Source organism: Geotrypetes seraphini, chromosome 2 (genome assembly GCF_902459505.1).
Source record: "Geotrypetes seraphini chromosome 2, aGeoSer1.1, whole genome shotgun sequence".
In the NCBI taxonomy this organism is placed as follows: Eukaryota; Metazoa; Chordata; class Amphibia; order Gymnophiona; family Dermophiidae; genus Geotrypetes; species Geotrypetes seraphini.
In genome coordinates this window covers 82,222,185-82,247,247 of record NC_047085.1, presented here as the reverse complement: position 1 = coordinate 82,247,247, position 25,063 = coordinate 82,222,185, and the positions used below count along the sequence as shown (strand labels likewise).

Sequence of the window (25,063 nt, the reverse complement as noted above, 5' to 3'; positions counted from 1 at the left end):
GAAGGAGGAGGGCAGTCTACTCAGGGCCAGACCTGGAAAGGATCTCTCCTGCTGAAGGTGTCCCTGAGTCTTGTGACTGGGAAATGCAGGAGCCTGACAGACCCTTTGTCCAACCAGATACCCAGTGAAGAATCTATGGAGTTTGGAGAAACTGTCTGCCTGCCTGAAGAGGTGCCAATGGAAATGAGCTAAGTGGCAGGGCTGAGAGTTGTAAGATTTATAATGCTGCTGGGTTTGGGGTTTACACTGTGTGAGAATGGAGGTTTGATTCTTGTATTCCTTTAAATGACTTGTGCTGGCTGTGACTGCCCTGCTTGAGGGAAGCAGGAGAAAAAAAAGAAAGAAAAAAAAAAAAACGTTTTTCTTTTTGGTGCTAAACTTTGAATATCTGAAGACCAGAAGTTTAATTAGTTTTCTTTCTGGCTGTGGTAATTACCTGAGGGAAGTGAGGAGATAATTGGGGAGAATCCACTTTCCATTCAAGGAGGGTTAGTGGGGCCATTCGTGGCATTCTGTTATTCAGAAAAGTTTTATAGTGGATTCACTTACTCCCCTCCCCCCACATCAGTTCAGTTAAACTGAGTGGGAAGAAGCCAGCTGAACTTCAGGGCTTGATTACAGCACTACCAGCAGTGCTTGCTATATTGTTGAAAGACTATTGAAGTTTAATGAACCTGCATTTTGGATGTTTATTTGGACTATATGATAACGTTACTTACCTGCATTAAGGTGATAGCTGAGCCTTGTGTTTTGGATTCAGCTATATTTTTGTTTATGGATTTTTCCTATATTTGTGGAGTCAGGACTGGGTGTGAAAACTGACTCCCTCATTCCAATTGACAATAAAGCACTTGATTTTGCATCATGAACTCATTTTTCATATCATTTATATTTCTTGAGTCATGAAGAGTGTTCCAGCAGGACTTCCTACCTAAAGGAAGCACGTCGAGGTGGCGTACAGGTGAGCGGAGACCGGCATCACTGAAGGCACAGGTACCGGCTCCGTTACAATACTCATTCTGTAACTATGTCTTACCCTAAATGTCATGTACCCTCCTGGAAATGTCCAGCTTCTTCTTATGTAATCCGCTTTGAACCGCAAGGTACAAGCGGAATAGAAATCACTAATGTAATGTAATGTAATTTAGCTAGCTGAATATTGACCCATCTGTGTTTATCCCATGCATTTTGAATTCTGTCAGTTTTTGTGTTCACTACCTCCCATAAGAGGGCATGCCAGATAACTACTATCCTTTTGTTGCTGCTAAGTCTGCAACCCTGCATCCTCAACTCATGACCTCTAGATCTACTGCTTCCCTGTCTCTGAAAAGATTAGTTTGTATATTAATATAATTTTTAGAACTGGTAATTTTTATTAATGAATAGTGCCAATTATAAGCATGTGATGCATAAGCAAATTACATACAACCTTACAACAAAATATTTTTTCAGTATTTAAACATCCATATCATATCCCCAATCCTTCCTTTCCTCTAGTCTAGTGTATACACATGTTCAGCCATTCAAATCTCTTCTCTTACATCTATTGTCACAATATCATGCCCCATATCATTTTTGTTGCATTCCTCCAAAGCACCTCAAGTATTTTGATGTCCTTTGCAAGATATAACCTCCAAAACTGAACACAGTACTCAAATGGTGCCTCACCGATGACTGGTAGACAGGCATTAACACTGCTATGCTTTTTTGGTGATTGGGGGATCAGGAAGTCCCTCTGCCCTCCTGCATAAAGAAAGGAGAAATAGGGATAAACTATTTCTACTGGTAGTTCCAGCAACTTTTCTAATCTTATTCACAAGTCCTAGCTTTAATTTTGTGGCTGAAAAAAGCAACACACACACACTATTTATTTCACAGTGCTTGATATACGGCAAATGGGTCCTACATCAGTGACTATGTGGTTAACACAACAGTTGTAAAAAAAAAAAAAAAACCCACAAAAAAACACGACATTAAGGAAGAGAAGAATGGAAGGTCTTAACACATTAAGAAAGAGGAAAGCACTACTGCTGTGTCCTGGCACTTTATCCCAGAGGACATCTGTGCCATCTCCTAGAAAAAAGGAGACTCAATTATCCCAATTCCTTACGCCAGAGAGAGATCATCAAAGACTGTGTGCTCCATTTTTTCATCTTACGTGCTGCTGATGTTAAATGCTGTAATGAGTGAGAAGGAGATTCAGAGAACACTCTGTTCTCAACAAAGTAATCAAAGAGGAGTTGTAGACTTTGTACATCTTGCAGATAATTAATGCTGCCTCTACTGAAGTACTGTCCTATCTGAACTGATTTTCCGCAATTCAAGTAAAGTAGTTCAGAGCAAATACAGTGGTATGGTCTACATTATTTCTGGAGAGTGTGGAGAGCTGAAGTGTATAATATTGCCTTTCTGTCCTCCTGGAGGTGTCTCCAGTTCTGGGTCTTGCCTCTTAAATAAATATTATTGTGTGCCAGGCCTCACTAGGCAGCCACCTAAGCAAATCCTGAACCAAGCCTGCACTACATATATAGTACATAACATGAGATTGTGAAGTATTTTATTATACAGAGAACTTGTATTTCTGCATTATAGATTATATAAATTATATAAATTAAACATTGTGCTTTATCCACTGAGTTGGCTATAGTAGCAGTAGGAATGCCAGTAAAATAAAGTTCATATCCCACCCTGAGCATAATTTTTAATGCTTATATAAGATAAGACAAGCTATAAAGGTTACTGTTATCATGTTGGATGCATATTACAATATTTTTGTAGACTGCAGATTTCATTTCAAAATCTCTATATGATATACTTTCTAACTGGCCTATTTGGTGTATGTATATCTTTTGCATTTAATATTCTCTCCAGAAATGTAATTTCTTGTCCTCTTGGCAACCTCCATTTTCTATCTAATCTTGCCTTGAAATAATTTTCAGTCAGATTCTATCTAGACAGACTGCCAACGTCGAGGCCTTCCCTGTGTGAGTCCCACCTTTGCGGAAACAGGAAGTTGAAACAAAGTAGGCGGGACTCACAGAGGAAAGGCCCCGGCATCGGCAGTCTGTCTTGATCGCCGCTACTAACGAGTTGCAGAAGAGGGCCACAGGGCAGAGGTTGCGGCTGGGTGCAGGTGAAAGGAAGAGGGCCAAATGAGAAGGCTGCCAGAAGAGGTAGGAGCTCCAGAGCCAACCCTGGCCACGATGATTTCTTTTTCAGGCTGCTGCCCTCATCCCCCAAAATGGTGAAAACCGGACAAAAGTGGCAAACTGAAAAATCCACCTGGATGCCCGACAGAGTCCTGAAAAAGAGGACATGTCCAGGGAAATCTAGACATCTGGTAACCCTAGCCTTTTCTAGAAAGCCCTGGAAGTTTACTCTTCTGCTTAACACTAGGCATGATCACTTGACACACTTGTCTGGTGAATCAGGTTGCTTTCAGAGAAATGTGTCCATATTTTAACCAATTTTTTGTTTAGTTTTCCTCAGACAATCTGCACTACATTGCAAACTATATCCCTGTTTAGTGTGCTATCTACACATTGGCAAACTGGAAACTGAACTTTTTCTTATGACAGATTTTAAAGCAGCTGTTCTATGAGTAGGCCTAGGAATCTCCACAAGCTAAGAATTAGAAACATGATCTGTCACTTTAGATAATTCTGTCACATAAACAAACTTTCAGCTCTTTATTTCTATCTTTATTAATTTCTGGTTTACAAGAGTGTTTGCCAAGACTGACTGTGTTTTTTACAGCCTGTTTGTTTTTGGTTTTTTCATTGTTTAAATCCATGATTCATCTTTATCTTGCATTTGCTTTGATCAGCAATATCTGTACTGCTAGCTTTGCTTTTTCTGGAACTGCCTCCTGAATATTATCTGTATTTAGATTAATAGACAAATGTTGCTCCCCAACCTTGAAGGCAAATGCCAGATCTTGCTTCTTCTCCTTAACGACAGCTGCTGCACATTTCTGACAGCCCGTAGAATTCTGTTTCTATCCTGAAGGCCCGTAGAATTCTGTTTCTATCCTGAAGGTTGCTTTTTTAAATTTGAGAGACAATGTTTTCTAAAATGGTCAAAGATTCTGTGACTAGCTTCTCCCAGAGGATCCCAGACAGACAGATAAACTCATTGAACTTGTAGTCTATAATATTATCAGACTAGACTCTGTATTCCTTAAGTAAGCTTCTATAATACAAACTTAAACTCACAGTTCAGTTGTTCTTAAGGGATCTTGGCTTCTACAAAATCCACACTCTACCAGAAGTAGAAATGGCCAGGAGTATATTCCATATACCTACTCTGTACTCCAAACTCAGCCATCTAAGCTATATTTAGACTAGCATATTCAAAACTATTAAATTCAAAATGAAGTCTGCTCTCTACACAGGCAGAAGAGAGGGGAGCTCCAGCCAACCAAACATACAGCAGTGCACACTGGAAGTTTGAGTTAAACATACACTGTATACATATTTCAAATCAAATAATCTGCTCCCATCAATGTGGGGGCATATACTGCCTGCCTGGTATCTGTAGATACCACTATTGCTACTCATACTTAATAATACCACATAGTTCATTCAAAGATCATAGATAACTGGAGCTTGAAGACTTGATGACTTCCAGCTTGTCTTGATGTCTCTGGTAAACATGAATTCTATCTGGAAGTCTGGCAGGAGCTGAAACGAGAGACTGACAACATAGACAAACAAACAACATAAAAGAGAGTCTTTGAGTCTCTGGGGTAGATAATGATCAATGATGTCCATCATCATCATGGCTCAGTGATGGCTCTGCTGAAGAAGTATGCTGTCTTCTATGGAAGTCTGGTGTCCAGGTTCCCAGGTAGCTTTTGGTGATCTGAAGCTCTATCACTCTGGCAGCACTTGGATGAAAAGTGTCTGGTCCTTCATCAGCTGGTTGATTATATGAAGTTGCAATGTGAATCAGGCATGCTATGGCCCTTCTGAGTGATGAGCAACTTGAGAAATGAGAAAAGCAGTGAACTCCCAAGTTGCTGTCAGTTATAATCTTTGTAGCATGAAAAGTCATTTCTGGACAGATCTCTGTGACAGAATCAGGGTCTATGAGCTCAAAAGAGTTCTCTCTCCATAGCTGAAGATGTTTCAGGAGAAATTCTGGTCCTGTTAGCCAAGTAGTTTCCATTAGCTGGGATGCTGGCATGGCTCTGATTGCACAATCTGCTAGATGCTGATTGGTTATCGAGGAGTGGACAAGTGAGTTTAAATTAAAACTAAATTTGAATAAAAACAAATTATTCTTTGGTACCCCAACTAAACTTACTGAGAATTACTAGCTAATGATCATCCAGCAATTAACACTTCTTATCCAACGTGATATCTTACACATCACAACCACCACCCACCCAGACCTACTCTACCTACAAACCAACCACACCATGAATAATCCAAACTCAATTTATAAAACAATCCCCACAATCATTGGAAACCACCCAGCCAATAAAAGGAAACCTTAAACCCCCAATAAAAGGATACCTAAAATTCCTCCATGCAGAACTGCTTCCAACTTGTAAAAAAATCCCCTTGAATCTATCTCCCTCTAAAGAAAAAACTGCTATCCCAGTCCCATGTATTTATATTAATGCAAGATCTGTAGCCAACAAATCACTACTAATAAATGATTTGATTTCCACAAACAATACAGGCCTCGCCTTCTTCATAGAAACCTGGCTAAAAGAGACTGCAAGTTCAGAACATCCCCACTTATGTCTACCAGGCTATAGCATTATCCACACATCGAGACCAAACAAACGGGAAGGTGGCCTCACTCTAATCTACAAAAGTTCCTTCCACATCTCACTATCTGACTTTGCTATACATCCATAAATAGAAAACACCCTCCAGGGATTCAAGACAAAGTTGGACAAGTTCCTGCTAAACTGGAATGTGCGCAGGTGAGGCTGGATTCATTTAGTGCACTGGTCTTTGACCTGGGGGCTGCTGCGTGAGCGGACTGCTGGGCATGATGGACCACTGTTCTGACCCAGCACGTGCAATTCTTATGTTCTTATGTATGTTACATAATCTGTAAGTTAGAAGATAAATCAAACACACAGTCCAGCAGCATTGGATAATTATTGTATTGATCCCCCCCCCAGGACCCTGTTCCAACAGTGCCACAAAAATACAAGAAATTATCTCAAATCTAACCTGTTAATATACCAACATACACATCCCACTTGAATCCCAGGACAACACAATCTCTACAAATTTTCAATGGTTCTTACTAGACAGCCAACTGGACCTGAAGTAATCAGGACCTACACATGAAAAGGTCACACCTTAGATATCATATCTTCAAACCCTCCTATACTTATAACAGAAACTAACTAGACAACAGTTCCTTATTATCCTTCAACCTCAACCTCAACCAGGAAAAACACACCGTCAAAACCACCACTTGGAAAACCCTAAGAAGAGGCAAAATTAACACCAACCAATTCTGGAATAAGGCCTCTGAAATGCTAAACATCTCTTCAACCAGCCTCATAACCTCACTCGATAACTGGAACAATACAATAGAGAAAACCCTCAACTTCGTTGCACCATTACATCTCAAAAGCAAAAAATCAACCTAGTCCTCACCATAGTTCACAGGTGCCCTAAAAGCAGAAAAACAGTTTTGCAGAAGACTAGAAAGATGATGGAAAAAGAGTAATTTGCCAGAAGACAAATCACCATGGAGATCAGCTTTCAACAAATACAAATTCCATACAAATTCCCCTGCCCATCCTCCACCAAACGGTCATACACAGACACAGACCGTACAAGTCTGCCCAGTAACTGGCCTAGTTCAATATTTAATATTATTTTCTGATTCTAAATCTTCTGTGTTCATCCCACGCTTCTTTGAACTCAGTCACAGTTTTACTCTCCACCACCTCTCTCGGGAGCGCATTCCAGGCATCCACTACCCTCTCCGTAAAGTAGAATTTCCTAACATTGCCCCTGAATCTACCACCCCTCAACCTCAAATTATGTCCTCTGGTTTTACCATTTTCCTTTCTCTGGAAAAGATTTTGTTCTACATTAATACCCTTCAAGTATTTGAACGTCTGAATCATATCTCCCCTGTGTCTCTTTTCCTCTAGGGTATACATATTCAGGGCTTCCAGTCTCTCCTCATACGTCTTCTGGCGCAAGCCTCCTATCATTTTCGTCGCCCTCCTCTGGACCACCTCAAGTCTTCTTACGTCTTTCGCCAGAAATGGTCTCCAAAACTGAACACAATACTCCAAGTGGGGCCTCACCAATGACCTGTACAGGGGCATCAACACCGTCTTCCTTCTACTGACTACGCCTCTCTTTATACAGCCCAGCATCCTTCTGGCAGCAGCCACTGCCTTGTCACACTGTTTTTTCGCCTTTAGATCTTCAGACACTATCACCCCAAGGTCCCTCTCCCCGTCCGTGCATATCAGCTTCTCTCCTCCCAGCATATACGGTTCCTTCCTATTATTAATCCCCAAATGCATTACTCTGCATTTCTTTGCATTGAATTTTAGTTGCCAGGTATTAGACCATTCCTCTAACTTTTGCAGATCCTTTTTCATATTTTCCACTCCCTCTTCAGTGTCTGCTCTGTTACAAATCTTGGTATCATCTGCAAAAAGGCACACTTTTCCTTCTAACCCTTCAGCAATGTCACTCACATACATATTGAACAGGATTGGCCCCAGCACCGAACCCTGAGGGACTCCACTAGTCACCTTTCCTTCCTTCGAGCGACTTCCATTAACCACCACCCTCTGGCGTCTGTCCGACAGCCAGTTTTTGACCCAGTTCACCACTTTGGGTCCTATCTTCAGCCCTTCAAGTTTGTTCAACAGCCTCCTATGAGGAACTGTATCAAAGGCTTTGCTGAAATCCAAGTAAATTACATCTAGCATATGTCCTCGATCCAGCTCTCTGGTCACCCAATCAAAAAATTCAATCAGGTTCGTTTGGCATGATTTACCTTTTGTAAAGCCATGTAAAAGGGGGATTTCTTATCTTGGGGGGGAGATCTCAATTTGACTCTGGATTATAGGAGGGAATTCTTTAGGGGGTGACAGGGAATCTCCATTCTCTTCTCTATTACCCTATCCATAATTCTGACCTCCTCAAACTACTATAAAGTAGTATATTCATTCTGTAACTGAAAACATTGTAAGTCACCTTGAACCTGTTTAGGCATAGCGTGACTCAGAAATACCAGATTAGATTAGATTAGATTAGATTAGGACTGTTTGTCATTACATGGGATACAATATCCTATTCTTTCTACTTTAAAATCTTACTAAGCAAGCACAAGCAGATGCTGTAGTAAAAAAGGGTTTCTCTGTACTATGAAAATTATATTCATTAAGTGCTTTTTTCATGACTATACTTTTCAATTCTTAGTGCAGTCTTTAGTTTTATTAGTTTGGGATCATTGTAATATAGTACACTTTGCCAGTGGAATGGAGTGTTATGTTATGTTATGCTACTGCTCTGGTTGTGTTCATTTATTTATTTATTTCGATTTCTATCCCGCTCTCCCAGAAGCTCAGAACAGATTACAAGTAGACATTCACAACCGTTTGAAAACAGACTAGTGATGACAACAAATAGGTTACAGTAGACAATAACAGAGTTTATTCTAGAAACCAGACTGGTCATAGTGAAGGGTACTAGGAGAAGTATATTGAGGAGTACTTTCTTATATGTTCAACTCTTTTGCTGTAGTATACATAAAGGCCCAGATTCTGTATAGGACGCCCAAGAGGGTCAACCTATACAGAATCGGGCCTACACTAACCCCGATTCTGTAACCTCCTGCCGGCGATCGGGGGTGTCGGGTGGGTGGCGTTCTGGCAGGAGGGGTTGGCACCCTCCTGTCGGCGATAGAAGGTGTTGGGTAGGTGGTGTTCTGGCAGGAGGGATTGGGCATCCTCCTGCCGGCGATCGGGGTGAGGGGACAGGCAGCCGCTATACTTATCGCAGCAGGGAGATCCTTTGCCGTGATAAGTATAGCGGCGTCTACATTGTAAGTGTCTCTTCCTCTACTAGGGAGCCTGTAGAGCCGCCTAGGTTCACCTAAGGCCCTTAGGCGAGCTTAGGCAGTCTTGTGGACCTCTCTAGGCTCCCAGAGGCGCCTTCAATATAGGCGTCCTGCCCGGGGAGCATTTTTTTTAAAAACGTGCATCCCGATTGCCTGATTAGACAGCTGTAGACGCCTATAGCTGCCTAAAATCAGGACGCACTTTGTAGAATCAGGGCCTAAATCTCCTGGTTTGGTTGTAGATATATCCCAGGACAACTTTGCTGTCAGTGTAGAAGTTGACTGTGTTTACTTGAATATCAAGTTCTTTGAGTATCATTTCTGCTATTTCTACTGCAAGCACTGCTCCACACAATTCCAAGCATAGAATGTTATAATTAGGTTGAGGTGACAACTTGGCTTTGCCGAAGATGGATCGAACTCGGGATACTCCATCTGCATCTTTCAAGTAGGCCACTGCTGCTATGGCTTTTTTCAGAAGCATCTGAGAAGATGCAGATTTCTCTGTGGCAGGTAGTACTGAATGCTGCAGAAACATAAATGTGTGGGATATGCAGTTGTTTAAGAGTCTTTAGAGAGTCTTTCCATTTCTCCCATTTTTGTTGTATGTCTGGTGACAATGGAACATCCCACTCAGTCCTTTGAGAAAGCTTTCTTAGTAGGGATCTCCCTTGAATGGTTACTGGAGCCACAAATCCTATTGGATCGTACAGACTATTGATTGTCAATAAGACATCTCTGCATGTATATGGTTTTTCTTGGGTGGAAACTTGAAATGTGAAAATGTCTCTCTTTAGGTCCCAATACAGACCATGGCTTCTCTGAAGTGGTGGAGTATCTACTCTGAGATCTAGATCCTTTAAATACTTGGCATGATCCTCTGTAGGAAATGCTGCCATTACTTCTGAACTGTTAGAAACGATTTTGTGAAGTTTGAGATTAGCCTCTGCCAACATTGCTTGTGCTTTTTTTTTAGCAGATCAATTGCTTCTTCAGCTGTAAGCAAAATCTTCAAACCATCATCTACATAAAAGTCCTTTTCAATGAAGCATCTGGCATCTGTATCATACTCTCTCTCTCCTTCTTGAGGGGTCCTTCTAAGTCCATATGTTGCCAATGCAGGTGATGTACTATTTCCAAAGACATGAACTTTCATTATATATTCCACAATCTCCTGATTAAGGTCATGACTGTGATACGACAGGAATATCAAGTAGTTTCTGTAGTCTGGATGCATTAATAAACAGTAGAACATTTGCTGAATGTCTGCTATTATGGCAATAGGTTCTTTCCTGAAGCAAATCAGGACTCCTAGTGAGCTGTTAATCATGTCAGGCCCAGAAAGCAGCACATTGTTGAGGGAGACTGTGGAATTGAGCACAGGAGTCAAACACAATTCTGATCTGTCCTGGTTTTCTGGATGGTACACGCCAAAGATAGGTAAGTTCCAGCATTCTTCATTATTTTTCAGTGATGAAGCTTGATCTGTATGGTCATTATCCAGCATGTTCTGCATTAACATTATGAGGTGCTGTATTGTCTCTGGTTTCTTTCGCAAGGTCTTCTGCAGTGAAATCAGTCAAGATAGAGCTTGCTCCTTTCTGTTGGGAAATCATGTTCTAATGTAATCTAATCTTCAGTTTATATACCAAGTCATCTCCCAGTGGAGCTCAATTTGGTTCACATATAATTAAGACTAGAGTACATAGAAAAAGAAGCATGAGAGAAGTAAGAACTATAGTATTATCATTTCATTGATACTGTAGTTAAACCATTTAAAAATTGCAAGAATAACAAAGTTTTCAGAGTTCTGGGTGTCCGAAAGGGTAGAGGAGCCATTCAACCATTGGACTCATCTTGGGAATTTCTGGTCCATGATTTTCAGGAACTCTTTATCCTCAACTAAAGGAGTTGGTTTGTCATCATCCTTGGTGACTTGGAACACTGTTTCAGCCAGATGGTCTTCTAGATCTGGTGGGGAAGGGTTCTGAGTGGTGACTGAGCTAGGATCTGGTTCTTCCCAGCTATAAATTTCTTTTACTTGCAGTTGATTCTGACAAGACTTGAACAAAGTGGTGTGCCCATTGGTCACAGCTCACATCTTGTACACATTATGGTTGGGCGTGGGTTTGATAGTATGGATCAAGTCACTGTGCCCAGCACATACACCAGACTGAGCGATTAATTGGAGTTGATGGAGTGAAAGGTACTATAGAAAAATAGGCCTATAATCAAATCCTTTCACCTGGAATCAAAATTTATTTTTGCAAACAGCTTAATGCAATTCCTTAAGAATATGGGACTCATTCATTGGGTTAGGCTTCAGCAACATATTATCACAGTTCAGCTTTAAACCAGCACATGCAAAACCATACTTTATCAATAACTATATCTATAATAATTTTTAATGGGGAAATATGTTGATCTTTTATTATATATTCTAAGGATTTTAAGTGATGTATAAAGTGTAAAATGTATCTTTTTTTTCTTGTATTCACTTAATGAAAGTATTAAAAATGAATAAAGATTTAAAAAAAAAAAACCCACAACACTTTAAACAAAAATTATTTCTTCTTTATACTGTGCAAAAACTTCACAGCTTCATCTGGGAATTTGGGCATTAGTTAATCCCACTACCGTATTTTCGCGGATATAACGCGCACCTGTGTAAAACGCGCACAGGGGTATAGCGCGCAGAAATCACGATGATATGTACCAAAACTTTTCTATACCGCGCTCAGGCATATAACGCGCATGATGCCCGACGCTCCTTTCGCCCGCCCTGACTTTCTCTGCGTTGTCCCGACTCTCCGTTCACCCCCCTGACTTTCCGTGCACTGTCCCCCCTTGAAATCCTGTCCCCCCTTGAAGGTCTGTCCCCATCCTGAAAGCCTGATGCCCCCCCCCCGACGTCCGATACATCCCCCCCCCCCGGCAGGACCACTCGCACCCTCACCCCGAAGGACCGCCGACTCCCCAACAATATCGGGCCAGGAGGGAGCCCAAACCCTCCTGGCCACGGCGACCCCCTAACCCCACCCCGCACTACATTACGGGCAGGAGGGATCCCAGGCCCTCCTGCCCTCGACGCAAACCCCCCTCCCCCCCCAACGACCGCCCCCCCCCAAGAACCTCCGCCCGTCCCCCAGCCGACCCGCGACCCCCCTGGCCGACCCCCACGACCCCCCCACTCCCCTTCCCCGTACCTTTGGAAGTTGGCCGGACAGACGGGAGCCAAACCCGCCTGTCCGGCAGGCAGCCAACGAAGGAATGAGGCCGGATTGGCCCATCCGTCCTAAAGCTCCGCCTACTGGTGGGGCCTAAGGCGCGTGGGCCAAGCAGAATAGGCCCTGGAGCCTTAGGTCCCACCTGGGGGCGCGGCCTGAGGCACATGGGCCAAACCCGACCATGTGTCTCAGGCCGCGCCCCCAGGTGGGACCTAAGGCTCCAGGGCCTATTCTGATTGGCCCACGCGCCTTAGGCCCCACCAGTAGGCGGAGCTTTAGGACGGATGGGCCAATCCGGCCTCATTCCTTCGTTGGCTGCCTGCCGGACAGGCAGGTTTGGCTCCCGTCTGTCCGGCCAACTTCCAAAGGTACGGGGAAGGGGGGTGGGGGGGTCGTGGGGGTCGGCCAGGGGGGGTCGCGGGTTGGCTGGGGGACGGGCGGAGGTTCTTGGGGGGGCGGTCGTTGGGGGGGGGGGGGGGTTTGCGTCGAGGGCAGGAGGGCCTGGGATCCCTCCTGCCCGTAATGTAGTGCGGGGTGGGGGTAGGGGGTCGCCGTGGCCAGGAGGGTTTGGGCTCCCTCCTGGCCCGATATTGTCGGGAAGTCGGCGGTCCTTCAGGGGGGGGGGGATGTATCGGATGTCGGGGTGTCGGCCGGGCAAGAGGGCTAGGGCTCCCTCTTGCTCCGATCGTGGATGCGGGTGCGGGTGGGAGCGCGTGCGAGCGGTCGTTCGGGGTGGGGGTGCGAGCGGTCCTGCTGGGGGGGTGAATCGGGCGTCGGGCAGGGTGGGAACTATGTTTAAAAACTTTTCTATACCGCGCTCAGGCATATAACGCGCGAGGGGTATGCGCGGTAGGTAAAATCGCGTATAACGCGCGCGTTATATCCGCGAAAATACGGTAGTCCCAAAATTATTCCCCTCTTCAGTAAAGGTATGCTATCTATTTAAACCATTGCCTTTCTGAAATACTAAATTCATTGCTCTAATTTGCAAGCTTTAGTCCCAGGCAACTTCAGCAAATCCTGGGAAACTCTGTATATTACAGCAATTATACTCTTCTTAAACCTTAACAAGCATTACTTCTTGCAGTGCTTTGTAGAAAAGTCCTGAACACCACTGAGCCTACATTAGATATGTGCTCAGTGATTTGGGATCAAACTGCCCACGATTAGCTGATGTAATCCCACCCCTTTTAGGCTTTTACAGTTCACTTTCAAGCAGTGCTTCTTTACCATAGCATTAAGTCCTTTTTAGTGCTTTAATTTATAGTGAGCATATCCTTTTTATTTTCAAACCACTTTCTTAGCATGGCAGAGCTATTCACTTCAAACTGTACCATTTCAACTTCCCTATGTTTTGAGTTTCTGGAACTTTATAAAACATACCGTGTTTCCCCGAAAATAAGACCTACCCCGAAAATAAACCCTAGCATGATTTTCGGGATAGGTCTTAATATAAGCCCTATCCCTGAAAATAAGCCCTAGTCGTAGGTAGCCGCATTTCCCCCCGCCCTGCCTCCGCCACGCAGCCGAACCCCCTCCATCCTTCCCTCCCAACTGATCCCCGCTGACCATAAATACCTTGCTGCAGAGGAGCGTTTGGCCAGCAGCACTCACAGGCTGTTTCGTGGCCTTCTCGCTGGGGTCGTCAGTGTACTGATGGCCCAAAAAGTTAGACGCCTAAATAAGTCTTTTTCAAAAACATTTTGGCTGTCTAACGGTTTTGAAAATGGATGCTTCCCCACCCCAACTTTTGGACATCTTGCGGAACAAATGTCCACAGTCGGACTTAATATGCACTATCGAAAATGCCCCTTCATGTGACATTAGCGCTCGAGAAAGACTAGTGTATAAAGGCCGTGTTTTTTGCCACAGCTTTCTAAAAGGACTCTTATAAGAGCTCCTCAAGTCATGTATAGAATAGCATCAAATGTTTACCTAGAACTTATGTGTGCTAGTATTCTCTAAATTTAAGCATGCAAATCGTGCTTAAATTTAGGTGCCAAATTATAAAGTAAGAGCTGGGTATTAATGTATTACTATCAAAGATAGGATGTTAAATGACTACATATTTTTGAGCAAGCAAACAGAAGAACACCTCGTCTTAAACTAAACTAAATTAAACCTTAAGTTTATATACCGCATCTTCTCCATAAAGATAGAGCTTGGCACGGTTTACAGGAACTTTAATATAATGAAGGAAAAACATACTAAGAATTAGTGATTATACAGAGAGTAGTGAGATTTACATTTTTGAGAATAGCCAAGTTTTCAGATGCTTTCAGAATAATTGCAAGGAGCCCAGATTCCACAGCAGGGCAGGAATGCTATTCCAAAGCTCAGTGGTTTTGAAGAAAAGAGATTTCCCTAATTTTCCAGCATAGATAACGCCTTTTAATGAGGGGAAAGATATTTTAAGTTTTTGGATGGATCTGGTAGTCAGGTCTCATAGAATTCTAAGATAGTGGAATTAGAGGAGGAAGAATGTTAGGCAAGGACATTTAAAGTGAACCCTAGAGATTACTGGAAGCGGGGAAACATGATCAAATTTACTTTTTTGCGAAGATCAACCTAGCCGCAGTATTCTGGATCTGCTGAAGTCTTTGAAGACTTTACTTGGTAATCTTAGATAGATGAAGTTACAATAGTCCAGCCTGGAAAGAATGATTGATTGTACAAGGATAACAAAATGTTGTTGGTGGAAGCATCAGAAAGGCAAGGGAGGCACTTTTCAACCAAATGATTGAGTCTTTATTGAAATTTAGGTAGTCCTAACAAGGATCTCAGTTTTGGCGTAACTTTACTTATGGCCTCTTTTACAAAGCCACATTAGTGGCTGCCGCTTGGAAACAGCCCCAAAACCCTTTAATTCTCTATGGACTTCGGGGCCGTTAGTGCAGAGCAGCCACTAGCTCAGCTTTGTAAAAGAGGCCGTTAGCTGGTAGACGCTGAGTCCAAATCTCGCTTGTGAAGACAATCTGCAGCGCTCAGAGCTAAGTGTCCCCTGAGGAAGGTGTCCTCCTTACGTTGAAACTGGGTTCCTTGTTGGGACTACCTAAATTTCAATAAAGACTCAATCATTTGGTTGGAAAGACGCCTCTCTTGCCTTTCTGTTGCTTGTACATATTTTTGAGGGCATTCCAAGGTATGCCACAGATGTCTACAGATTGGAAGGATATATATTCTCTTACCCCTCCTAACTCTCCTCACAGTGAGTAATACACCCTTTGGGTGAAACATGTTGGCGGTATAAATCTCTGAAAGCATGACCACAGGTTTTAAGCTATGTATTTAAACTATTTATACACTATGGTGGAAAAAAAGTATTTAAGTAGTACACAATGAATTTATATGAGTGTTAGGTGGTACTTCTGAGGATCTATACATGTTGTATTACTCACTGTGAAGAGAGTTAGGAGGGGTAAGAGAATATATACCCTTCCAATCTGAAGTTTGGTTATATTCTCACAGAAAATTTAACTTGAATTATTATACTGTTTGGTCAATTTACAGGTAATCTATGAGCATTTGTGTATAAAGGAACAGGGGGGCCTTGAGGAATTACAGCATTCTAACAGTCCAGGCCAAATGTAGGCTTAAGCATTTTTTCTACAAAATACAACACTGAATGTGGTAAACCTAGAGCAATGGCGTACTTAGCATATGTGACACCCGGGGCCCATCATTTTTTTTACATCCCCCCCCATCTATATGAAAAATATGATTTTTAGTAACAATCTACATATCGCACAACAAGAGTGTACCTAGGAAAAGGCAGCATCTTAAACACTGCAGTGAGCACTAGAACACCAACACATACATTGTAAAACTAAACAAACCATATCCTGCACATTCAATTGATCCAGTACAGTCGATGCTATCAGAAAGCCATGTCTCTTTCATACACACAGACAGATACACCTTTGCCCAATATGGAATAATCACAAACTAAAAACAGAAATATGTAGACAAAAGTTAAACTGAACTGCCAAGAAACCAGACTCTGCATACAATGCAACACCACAACACCACAAAAACAGTAATACATGTCCTCTAATACTGTGCAAAATATAAAGACAGTAGATGTAAATTTGGAAAAACTGATACATAACATTCACCACTTTACAAATTAATAAAACAATATATAACAAATAATGAGAAATAAAACAAATAAATGAGAAATATGAAAATACCATTTTATTGGACTAATCCCCGTAAGCTCGGTCCTCATCCCCACAAACCACCTGATTCCATCCACACAAGCCTTGAATTGTTTTATATTGAACTTATTATATTAAAGTATAAAAAGAAACAATATTCTGTACAATTGTCAATTTATAAATCAGCGTCTTCTCCCCACTCTCTCTTCCCCATTTCCTTCAGCGTCCTCAGCTCACTCTCTCTCCACTTTCCTTCAGCGCATGCACATAAAAACAAGCAAGTAATTTTATATCATTTTCATTCTATTCATTCATAGAAATTAAAGTCTAAATAATGCCAGTCACATAACAAAACATGATTTTACAAAAATAATTCCCTGCAGTCAAGCTTGCAAGGATTACTAGATGTCTTTCAGCAGCTTCCCTCCCTCCCTTCCCGTTACCTTCGTGGCCAAGTCAAAATGATCTACCAACAATAAAATTTAAAAAACACAAAGCACATTGTACGCAGAGAAAATGTTACTTATCATTTATATTCCGCGGGTTTTCAAAGAGGTCAAGGCAGATGACTTTATACAATGTCACCTCAGTAACAACTATACAAAAATAGACAAATATATCCCCTCCCTTTTTATTAAACCGTGATAGCGTTTTTTAGCGCAGGGAGCTGCGCTGAATGCCCCACGCTGCTCTCGACACTCCCTGCGCTAAAAACTGCTATTGCAAAATATAGACAGCATATATAAATTCTCAAAACGGACACATTTAGATCACTAAATTGAAAATAAAATCATTTTTCCTATCTTTGGTAATTTCATCAGTCTCTGGTTGCACTTTAGTCTTCTGACTGTGCATCCAATATTTCTTCCCTTCTTTCAGCCTCCTGTATGCTTCCTCTCCTCCAGACTTCATTCCCTCCCCCAACTTTTTCTTTGTTTCATCCTGTCCCCTTATTTCTTTCTCTCTCCATGCCCCCTTTCTTTCTCTATATCTGTTTTTCTCTCTCTTTCCCCATGCCCCATTTTTTTTTCTTTCTTTCACCCTGCTCCCTTTCTTTCTTTCTGAATCCCTGTCCCCCCGCCCTTGCTTTCTTTCTAGCTCCCTGGCTCCCCCCCCCTTTCTTTCTTTCTCCCTTCCCTTCCCCATGCCACCGCTGCTACCACCACCATGCTGCCACCACCGCCAGGGAAAGGCTGCCACTGGCCATCGGAAACAGGTCAGCACCGAATTCGCCCTCCTTCTTTTCCCGTGGGCTGACCAACTCTGGCTGCCCAACATCAATTCTAACGTCGGAGAGGACGTTCCGGGCCAGCTAGACAGCGATTGGCTGGCCCAGAACGTCCTCTCCGATGTCAGAATTGATGTCGGACGGCTAGAGTTGCTCGGCTCGGGGAAGAGAAGCAGCAGGGAGGGAGAATTTGGCGCCGGCTTCTTTCTGATGACAGCAATGGCAGCCTTTCCCCGGCAGCAGCCTATTCCCTGGTAAGTGGCCAGCTGTACACCCCCTCGGGTCTTGCACCCGGGGCGGACCTCCCCCCACCCCCCCTGCCCCGCCCCCCCTCCTTGGTACGCCACTGACCTAGAGGCATATTATGATGTTGATTATCACATGAACAATGTTAAATATGAGCTCTGATGTACAAAAGAACACCACTTAGAGCCTGGAGCTGTCATGTATGGTTACAGTATTGAAGCGGGTGAATCGACGCTCAAATCCCTGAAGAAGCTTGTTAGCGAAACGGGGAGCCTTGTTGGATTATACGGAGGCGGGCTAGCAGTTGTATAGAAGTAGCTGCTATGCTCTAAGCTGATCCCTTTTGGAGCCGGTTTTTTCCTGCGTTCAAGCCCCAAGTTTTCATATTATCGATTGAGAAGATATTGAGAAGACAGCGTGTTTCAGATAAGTGACCCGAGTGTTAAGATTGATAAGACTGATATTACTATTGAAATAGACTGTTTTTTTGGATGTCACTGAAATCGCGTCTTCATCCTTTTTGGGAGTTTTTCTGACCAAGGATGTGTCTGCTGGCTTCAAGTTCTATTTGAAACCAGCTTGTCTACGTGGGTAGCTATTTTGAGAGCCCCTAGACACTGAGGTCTTTTAGGGAAAATTCGATATGAAATCTTGAGCATTCAGGGTGTGTTTCTCTTATATTGATTTATTTGATACCCTTTCTTGGTTTACATTTATTTTGGTTACAGTATCTTACATGTCCATGTCTCATAGGTGCATGCTGTGAATCAGACACAAGGGAGAAAGAACATTAGAATAGTACAAGGTTTTTTCCTAATTAGATTTCTTTTTAGAAGATTTATTCTGTTCCTCTATGAGTTATTAACATGTTCTTCTATCTACATTAACTTAGAAAATTACAATCAATCAATCAATGTGAAAAAAAATCCCCCCAAATAAAAACTCCCTTCCAGGCCTCAAGTAAAAACATTTCCAGACCTTGTACATTTTTATAGGTGTACTTGCCATTCTAACCTTATTTGCTTAAAATGAGTAATCCGTTCTCAAAAATATCAGGAAATTGGATCATTTCAGTCAATAGAACCAATATGAGTTTTTGTAGGCCTTCTAAATGAAACTTCATTTCTTCATTTACATTTCAAAATGCTTTCTTATTAGAGTTGAAAGATGCTGAGCAGGAGAAGCCTTCTGCAATCAAAACATTTGTTTCCTGCTCCTCATTTAGACATTACAGAAATAGCAGCACAACTATGAACTGCCCATTTTGAGATAATTTGAAAAGCTTGATTACACAAGCTTGAAGCCTGTACTGGAGAGATTCATCAGAGCTTCCAATTTGACGACACTTCAAAAGATTCCATCCCAAAACCTGCTCCTGTCTTTTCATGGCAGAAAAACGAACACAGAGAAGCAATCAGACTGCTTCATTGCAGTTCTCCTTTGCTTCTTTATTACCCTTTACTTCCAACATATCTTAACTAAAGTGTTGACTCAGGCAGGGGTAAATCCATCTTAGCTGTCCACAACCATGGCACAACACCATTTGTTTCAAAATGCCTGAGTACCTGAATAAATTCATGTAAACCATTCTTAGCTCCCCTGGGCGAACAGTATAGAAAATTGAATAAATAAATAACACGAGTTTGGTCATAGGGCCAATATGAGCTTTGCACAGATGGTGTGGACATAAAGGGGCTAATATTTATAGGAATTTAAGCGGGCAGGAAGCTTTTCTGCACGCTTAAATTGCTTCTGGCCACCTAAGAAGGGATATTAAGCAACACTTAATCGGAGAGTGGCACTAAATATCCCCTCAGACTGCCCTACTAAAAAGTATGCAGGTCAAAGGCACACGCTGGGGACAGCACTGGTAAGGAGCCCCAGGTTTTGCAAGTGCTGACTGTATTCAGTGTCAGCATCTGCATAGCTATTTGGCCAGATTTAGAACAGCTTTTGAGCTATCCTAAATCTGGTAGCATAGCTCTACAGGTGTCAACACTGAATATCAGGCCAGCAGCACCCACATAACTATTTTTTTTAAAAAAAAAAAAAGCTTCCAAGCCCCCTAGGACCTGTCAAAACCCCTTCTTCCCAGCCCCCATGATGTTCCAAGTCCACCCTCCTTCCCCCCCAAATGAACCCACACACACACACTTCACCCACAAGCTGCCATGAGAGATTGCAGCAGACATTTTTACAGGCATCTACATGGGGGCTGCACTTCTACCCCCCAAAACCCCCACTGGACCACCAGATACACAGGCTGGACATCAGGGCAGAGGGTGGGGGTACATTCAAGGGGGGGGGAGAAAGGGGGACTTGGCATATCGCAGAAGGATGGGAAGGGGAGTTTTGAGAAGCCTTTGGGAGGGTTTGTTTTGTTTTTTTAAATCACTATGTGGGTGCTGGCCAGAAAGCTTTTGATAAAGTTTCCCATGAGAGGCTCCTGAGAAAATTGAATAATCATGGAGGAAGGAGTGGCCTAATGGTTAGAGCTACAGTTTTAGGACCCTGAAGTTGTGGGTTCAAATTCTACACTGCTCTTTGTGACCCTAGGCAAGTCATTCAATCTTCCATTGCCCCAAGTATGTTAGATATATTATGAGCCCTCCGGGACAGATAGGGTAAATTCTTCAGTATCTGATTGTAAACCACTTAGATAGCATTGATAGGCAGTATATAAACACCTAAAATAAATCATGGGATCGGAGGCAATGTTTTATTGTGCCCGCCCTGCCCTGCCCCACCCCCATTTATTTAACCATTTTCTTATTTACTTCTTTATTTCCATTTTATTTCTTTTATTTTAAAATTCAAAATAAACAACAAAGAATACCATACCAGTGCCAGTGTACAGTTTTTCTTCTATGCAACCTCATAAGAACATAAAAATAGCCGTACTGGGTCAGACCAATGGTCCATCAAGCACAGTAGCCCGTTCTCACAGTGGCCAATCCAGGTCAGTAATATCTGGACAAAAACCAAGGAGTAGCAATATTCAATGCTACAGATCCAGGACAAACAGTGGCTTTCCCCATGTCTTTCTCAATAACAGACTATGGACTTTTCCTCCAGGAACTTGTCCAAATCCTTCTTAAAGCCAGCTATGCTATCCGCTCTTACCTTAACCTCTAGCAATGCGTTCCGGAGCTTAACTATTCTCTGAGTGAAAAAAATTTCCTCCTATTGATTTTAAAAGTATTTCCCTCTAACTTCATTGAGTGTCCCCTAGTCTTTGTAATTTTTGATGGAGTGAAAAATCGATCCACTTGTACCCGTTCTACTCCACTCAGGATTTTGTAGACTTCAATCATATCTCCCCTCAGCTGTCTCTTTTCCAAGCTGAAGAGCCCTAACCGATTTAGTCTTTCCTCATATGAGAGGAGTTCCATCCCCTTTATCATCGTGGTTGCTCTTCTTTGAAACTTTTCTAGCACCACTATTTCTTTTTTGAGATAAGGAGACCAGAATTGAACGCAATACTCCAGATGAGGTCGCACCATGGAGCGATATAGGGGCATTATAAAATTCTTAGTCTTGTTAACCTCCAAACATCTCTGAACAATTTCCCCTTTCCTTCCTAGAGGAAGAGATCTTCAGCTGGCAGGACTTTGGGAAGCCCACCAATTTATAATTTGCATTTGGGTAGGAGGCATGGGATATGGTGGGAAGAAATTATAGTGCCGGTCATTTTATTAGACTAATACATTTCTCAATTAGCTTTCAGAGGTTAAAACCTCTTTCTTCATGTCAGCAAACTATACTGCTGTTACAGTATCCCTGTCCTGACGTGAGGAAAGGAGTTATGGTCACTGAATTAGTAAAAAAAAAAAAAAAAAGTATTAAAATTAGTCCAATAAATAGGATCACCATATTTCCATTTTCTATTAATAAATGATCATCAACACAGCTACAATAATACTTTAGCCTAAAGCAAAAATACATTTTTTTCTACCTTTGTTGTCTGGTTTCTGCTTTCCTCATCTTCTCAACATTCTCTTCCTTCCTTCCACTGTTTGCTCTCTCTCTCTCCTTGCCTCTTCTATATGGCATCTGCTCTCTTTCTATACCTCTTCCAGAAACTGTCTCCCTCTCCCTTCCATCTCCCCCCCCTCCCCCTTGGTCTGGCATCTCTCTCCTTCCATCTCTACTTCCCTCCCTCCTGTGGTTTTTAGCATCTCTCTATTCTCATTTCCTCCACTCAGATCTAATATCTCTGTCTCCTTCCCCATTCTCTGGCATCTCTCTCTTCTCCCGTTCTCTGGCATCTCTCTCTTCCCTTTCCTTTTCTTCTCTGGTATTCCTTCTCTATTTTCTGCCTCTGTCTAAATTAAATTCTTTCTTACTATTCAGTCCTCAGTGTTCCTCTTTTCACTGTGTCTACTCACAGCATGCCACCCTTTCTTTCACCCCTCCACTACCTCACTAACTGTTCTTCCCCCATCCAGCATATGCCCTTTTTCTCTATCTCCTCTTTCCATCTAGTATTTGTGCTTCCATTTAGTGTGTTCTCTTTCCACATTCAGCATTTGCTCCATTCAGTATGTGTTCTTCCATTCAGCCTTTGCTCTCCCCTCTCCTCTCAACTGACATCCATTTGCCCTCCTCTCTCTCCCTTCTCCCCACTTCCATCATCTGCCCCCTTCTCTCTCTCCCTTCTCCCATTTCATCATCTGCCCTGCTCCCTTCTCCCCACTTCCATCATCTGCAGTTATCATGGGTGACTTCAACTATCCAGGGATAGACTGGAGCCTAGGCACCTCCGGCTGCACTAGGGAGATCAGGTTCCTGGATGCTGTAGGCCTTCCTGCATTTTTTTGCTTGCTCTCCTCCTCCATGCAGCCACGGGGAGATCCCAGCTTGCGCTTCATCAACGCCAGCATTAATCAGGTACCGGGGAGAGGGGGGGAAGCGCTGGGTCAGTCACTGCAATTCAGGCCTCTTTAAGTGGTGGGCTATGATGAGCTATGTTCTTGTATTGACAGTACGCTTATCCGATAGGCTGTAATCCAGTCCTGGGTTTATCCCAGTGCATGCAGGGACTTGTAGTTTTGAAGTCTCAAGTCTGTTCGTCCCAGATAAACAAGATCAGAAATCCCTGCGTGCAAAGTCTGGACTGGTTATACCTTGTCAGGCAATCGAGAGTCAGTTTGTAATATGAACACGAACATTGGGAGATGTTGGAAGGAGCATGGGCCCAAAGATAGAAGTGGAGGAGGTGGGGGACTCTTTGAGTAGAGAATGACATGGGGACAAAATAATGGTTGCCGCCAATACCTGGGGCCCACCACGTTGCCAATCATACTTTCCCGAAGTTGCCATCGATGCCGGGGGGAGTCTGCCACAGTTTGAAAAAAAATTGCTGAGTCATCTGTTGTTTGCCCTCCTTCAGCGGGCCCCCCTGACAAGTTCAGGCCCTAGGCACATGCCTACTAGGCCTACCTGAGCTGGCATAATATGGTCATCAAAATTTTCGAGATTGATGCATCAGCTCAGAAGGAGAATTTTCCCACATCAGTCTCGAAAATTTTGATGACCATATTACTACATTGTTTTCCGTGTTACTCTCTACATGTGATACATTGGACATCTCAGACCCCTGAGGAAGGAGTGTTTTCCATGCATTCCATGTTTTCCATGTGTGCATTCCATGTATATGAGAGCCATTTTTAAAGGATTACAAATATATATGGTTTTTAAATAAAGGTTCCTGTCCTTCTACATTTTCATCTCCAGTTTTTTCTTGTTTTTGGTGTTTGCTTTTCACTACAGATTTGTTGAATTTTTCTTTGTCTTGCTTTGTGACTGCCAATATAGACATTCCCTTGAATGCGCAAGGCACACCTACCTTTTGCAAGCCATTTCTAAAATTTTCTCAGATGCCTTTAAGCTCTGGTAGAACAGTATGCAAAATGTTTGATATCTTTTGTGAGAACCCCCTAGGAGTAACTCTTCTCTTAGAATTGCAGGGGGAAACTGAAAAGTCAATATATGTTATACACTTCTCTTGTTTTCAGTATGAAAGATTCCATTTCACTTTCTTGATCCTAGGCTGAGACAACTACAGTGCCCTGAGGAGAATCATACAGAAGTATCTTCCCTTTGGTATTTTTACCAGATGTCACACATGAAGGACTGCACAACTTCAGAAATTAAACTGTATCTTCTACCTGGGAAGAACAAAGGGCAAAATTGGGTGTAGGAATGTCTGCCCTTTAAACTGTCATTTTTTATAGCCTAGCTGTGAGTCTAATCTAAACATTTTGCTTAACCACTTCTAAAGCATGTTGTGAAAAATTCATTCTGCTGTTATCTGTTAATCCAAAAGATAAAACAGTATCTTTGTGATTTACCTGTGGATGAAGGCTGTGTAAATACCTTGGCTCCTGTAACATAAATAAAACAGATACATTTGGAACAAGCTCTTCTTATTCCAGTGTAAATTAATTTTCTGGCATTGGTCCATCAATGAAAGAAATGAGCTATGGTTTCTCTTAAAGTAAATGCCAAAGCTGTGACATTGGCAGAGGGTTCTGGTCAACTCTCTCTCCAAAGGATACATTCAACAACATTAATTAGATGCCAGGACACATGTTCAGGAGGAATAACTATAAACCTTTTTTAAATAAGATAAATTGTACAATATCTAGCAATGAATTTTAAATTGATTGACATTACAAGCTTTGGCCCTTCACTATAATAATAATAATAACTTTATTTTTCTATACCGCCAGTCAGGCGACTTCTAGGCGGTTCACATTGAAAGAAGGCTGGACAGTCAGCGAATAACAATAAGTCTGAATAGAAAGCTTACATACTACCGTAATTTGAGTTCCATGGGTAAAGAAAACATGAAAGGAGCTTCTTGAGAGAAAGAAGGAAATCCTAGTGAGAGGGAGGATAGTTTTAGTCAATGAATTTGTTGAAAAGGGCAGTTTTAATTGATTTTCGGAATGCACTGTAAGTCAGATTGGGTTCATTTATGTAGTTTCTCAGCCAGACTTGCTGTCTGTTCATTTGGAACTTGAAGGTTCTATCCAGGAAGGATTTGTATCTACAGCCCGTGATCTTTGGGTATGCAAAGATGTTTTTGTTTTTGTTTGCTCTAGCACAGTGCAGATAGTATGAAGTCAGCGGAA

At 42.3% G+C, this 25,063-nt stretch overlaps 1 long non-coding RNA gene across 2 annotated transcripts; it reads left to right on the top strand.

The window, feature by feature from the left end:
- Positions 1–24,347, top strand: LOC117353743. 2 transcript variants are annotated; one of them, XR_004538014.1, is made up of 5 exons: positions 1–210; positions 901–993; positions 10,043–10,188; positions 10,351–10,506; positions 23,976–24,347. It is a non-coding gene; the product is annotated as an uncharacterized LOC117353743 (long non-coding RNA). The 2 variants fall into 2 exon arrangements; XR_004538013.1 differs by having other exon boundaries at positions 2–171.
- The last annotated feature ends 716 nt before the right edge of the window (positions 24,348–25,063 follow it).